Genomic DNA, 4,363 nt, shown 5'->3' on the forward strand with positions numbered 1-4,363 from the left:
AAGGGCAGGGGGAAGTGGGGGGCCCGCTCTGCTCTCTGCCGGCTTCATGTGAGGAGCCAGAGCGAAGAAGGCAGTATCTTCACTCTGAGTCCCAATCTGAGATGGCTGTACGTTTGGGTCACTGTCATGAAAGCAACTTCTGTCAAAATAAATAAACCGCACCAAGGATGCATTTGCTCACAAGCAGGAAGAAGTTCAAGGGAAAGGCACCCTCTGGTGGCCGCACTGCCCACACACAGGTTCCCCGACACCTGACCCGAGGATTTGGGAGCCGCTCTGTGGGGGGGGCAATTACCTTATTGGCGAGAGGAAGTAAGGTGTCTGAAGCGTGGACACTATTCTGCGCTTTTATTTTTTCTTTATTTTTTGTTAATGTTCATTTACTAGTTTCATGTCACTTCCTTGTGTCTGTGATCACTTAAACCCTGCTCCTGGTTTACTCCCGGAAGCTCAAGTCTGCAGCACACGACTGGTGCCGTCCACGCATCCACGACCACCGTATTTCAGCGATACAAGCAGGTGCGGCTTCCTTCACGTTCCTAGGACCCAATACCACCACCACCGGGTTGACTTGCGCAGCCACTGAAGTACGTCCTGGTAACATCAAAGTAAGTAGAGAGGACAAGCCCCCAAATTATCATTTTATGGTATCATATCATCTCATACGAAAGAAAGAGGGACTCTTGAAAACTGAGAATAAACTGAGGGTTGATGGGGGGTGGGAGGGAGGGGAGGGTGGGTGATGATCATCGAGGAGGGCACCTGTAGGGATGAGCACTGGGTGTTGTATGGAAACAAATTTGACAATAAATTTCATATAAGAAAGAAGGAAGGAAAGAAAGAAAGAAAGAAAGAAAGAAAGAAAGAAAGAAAGAAAGAAAAAAGAACGAACAGTTTACGATGGCATACAGGTGTAATACAAATGAGTAAAAAGTAAAGCAAGGATAACGTTTTCTTGGGTTGCCCGGGAGGGGATGCTCTCTGGGAACAAAATTGTTCTTGTCACATTTTAGAACATTGCAAACACACACATGTACGTTGTGACGGGTATTTGTACGATCGAGTCTATCCATCTAGTCTATTTCTCAGCAGAATTTTTGCCGTGTCCGATGTGAAACCGGGCGTGAGCTGCTTCAGGAGGGATGGAAGGGACACGGGGGACCGAGATCTGTTTTCTGCTGATGTTTGCAGGTTTCCAAGAAGAGAGGGGGTCCTTGTGTGTAAGCTGGAGTTCTTCCCAGCGTGATCGTTGCTGTCCAACAAATTCCTCGAATAACAGAATGTTAGAGCAGAAAGAGACCTTGGAGGTCTGCTGGAACCTCTTTATTTTGTAGACAATGCAACGGAAGCCCAGAGAGGTTATGTGCTTTTCGCAAAGCCACACAGCTAAGCGGAAACCAGGCCTCAACAACCAGCCCAGAGCTTGTGAAGCACACTTCTCTGCTGCCTCCCAAACACTATTCAAGACCGGAATTATGTCCCGGCCCTTGTTCTGTGCGGCCTTGTTGACATTCAGTTGAAACTTGCAAAATGCCTGCCAAAAACCTGGGAAAGAACAGTTTATCTGTGAAATCAGAAATAGGACAGACGCTATTTATGGGACAGCTTTATTTTGTCCGGGAACTGAACAGAATTGATGGCACACAGAAAAGACTTATTTTCCTTATGAATTGTTTCGTTAAATTATTTCCACCCTACGGATCCATTGGCATTAGATCGCTCATATTAGAGTCTGATACAAACTTTTTTATTAGCAATCACAAGACAGGGGCTCCTGGGTGGCTCAGTCGGTTAAGTGACCGACTTTGGCTCAGGTTATGATCTCCGGTCCATGGGTTCGAGCCCCGCGTCGGGCTTGGAGCCTGGAGCCTGCTTCGGATTCTGTGTCTCCCTCTCTCTCTGCCCTTTCCCCACTCACACTCTGTCTCTCTCTCCTTCAAAAATAAATAAACATTTAAAAAAATTCAGAAAAAACAATCACAAGATAATGTTTAAATATTCCTTATTGAACTGTGACAAAAATATCACTTTGGAAAAGAGAAAAAAAACGGCCTATGATATTCAATATTCATGGAAAATAAAACAAAATGATACCGAACGTGAAGAACCAGGTAACACGTGGTCAATCGCGACCCGCCGTTTACATTTTAAAACACGTTTTTAAATGCTCACCGTTTTGCTTTTAAAGGTGCACGAAGGTTTCATCAAGGAGAAAGCGTTAAGGATTTGCACTGCCTAGATTTTGAAAAACGTGCAACTTTCGTTCAGAGTGAAGAGGACATGTGCTCTTGTGCCCTTGACTGACTCAGCCCTGACCTTTGATAATTGGTTCAGCTTGCCTATGTCGACCACAGGGGATAGACGCGCTCAGGCTTGATTATGTGAGGAGGTGTCGGCTTGAGTGCCCGTGAGAGGCAATGAGGAGACTGAATCTCAGAGAAACTTTTAAAAAATCATAAGAGTCCCAGCTTGTATGGAGGTAACTGCATTATCACCCAAGGCCACGCCAAGATCCCACAAGGAGGGACCCTGGGACCCCACTCCTCATTAACATAATTCAACTACTCGGTATTCTACACCTCCCTTCCCTTCCTACTGGCTTGGCCTTTCTTTGGTTTCCAATATAATCATTAGGAGAAGGCTTCAGTAGACTCAGGTAATAACATTGATTCATCACATCTGAGTGGAGCCTTGGGCACTGAGTCATAGCACAGACCCGCAGGCAGCCTGTGAACGGGCCGTCACTGGCTGAGGGGCCCAGCCTGGGCTGAAGGATCTGGTGGTGGGACTCATTGTAGCTGACAAACACTGGCCGCCCCAGAAATGGTGGCCGTTTTCTTGAGGGGCTGTGGATACACCAGGCCCTGTGACTGAGTTGTCTCACATGTGTGTTAATTTAAGGAAGTACATTGTGCATTCCCTGTGGAAATGCGAGACTAAGCCTTGGGGAGCAACGTTGTGTAAAGGGCATCGCTCATCTGGCCTCTTGGGGAGCATTGGTCTGGTACCTGTGTGGTTCAACTGGTATCTCTTAAGTTCAAAAGTACTTTTGTAGCAATACGTTGAAGTATATACAGTAAAGAACTAGCCATACCCAGAGAGGGCTGGCCTTTGCCCTGGGCTCCTGGAAGATCACCTCTAAGCCCCTGGAATGTTCTTCCTGATAGGACTATCTCTGTTTACCTGAGGCCTCGGGCCACACTGATAGTCTAAGCCTGATTTAAGGTGGCGGCTGTGGGCCATGTGGTATCAGTCAAGTTCAAAAGGGTCTGGAGACTAAACGTCAGACAGGCGGACAGTCAATTATGATGGAATCCTCATAAAAATTTCCAAATACAAAGGCTCCAGAAGCTTCCCTGTTTGGCAAAACTCCATGGGTATTGTCACTTGTCATTGCCAGGAGAAGGCAGCCCCGGCCGCAGTTCCAGGGAACAGGACACTGCCCCAGGGCCCCTCTTCCCTTGGCTGACTTTGATCTCTATTCCTCTGTCGTAATAAAACACAACTATGAGCAAACTAGCTTTCTGCGATTCTGTGAGTCCTTCCAGGGCATGGTCAAGTCTGAGAGTGTCTTGGGAACTCCCAAACTCCGCGAAGCCTTGTTGTCCTTTATTGAACTTCTATCATTTCAACGACTAAGTCAAATGCGTGTGCAATTTAGCCAAATGACAAACATACACGCACGCAGGATACACCGGGCATCCCATCTCTGGCATCATCATCCAAACTTGTTGGGGAAGCGCCTTCATCCGAGGCGGCCAGGGGCTAAGAGAAACATCCCTGGCCCTGCCGACTTTTCTCCATGCTCTTGTTCCGGCTCACTGGAAGTCCTTTTCCGAGATCCATGCCATTCTGTGTGGACATTGTTACTTTCTTGTATTCACCCCTCTGCAGTTGCCGGGATATTTAGCGTGGCTCAAGGGTGCACTGGAGCTGGCTCGGGCAGGGTCCTGTGGAGTCACCCGTGATGAGTGTATTTACACCCAGGGGAGTCTCCAGAGGCTGCAGATAGGGCTTTCCCTCCCTTAACCCCCAAGGCAGTTGTCCAACATTGACCTGCAAATCACAGTCTCCAACAACTCATTTCCACCTCCTTTTGTGGCCTTAACCACTGACTATAAACCAGCAGCTACGGCTCCCTTCTAGACTAGAATCCCACCTCTGCCCAGCACACCCCGACCTGGGTGCTTGTATGTCTCTGTTCCAAGCTGCCTCTCTTATGTCACACTGTAGGGAAGGAGGTATGTAGACCCTGTCTTTTTCAGGAGATAAGTCACCTGCAGGTGGCTGGGAGACCAGTGAATGAGTGTTTCCCATTGTGCTCACATGTCAGTATTTCCCAAACTACCCTCGACGTGGGACC

The sequence above is a fragment of the Herpailurus yagouaroundi genome, unplaced genomic scaffold (assembly GCF_014898765.1).
Source record: "Herpailurus yagouaroundi ecotype Mexico unplaced genomic scaffold, PumYag 203, whole genome shotgun sequence".
NCBI lineage: Eukaryota > Metazoa > Chordata > Mammalia > Carnivora > Felidae > Herpailurus > Herpailurus yagouaroundi.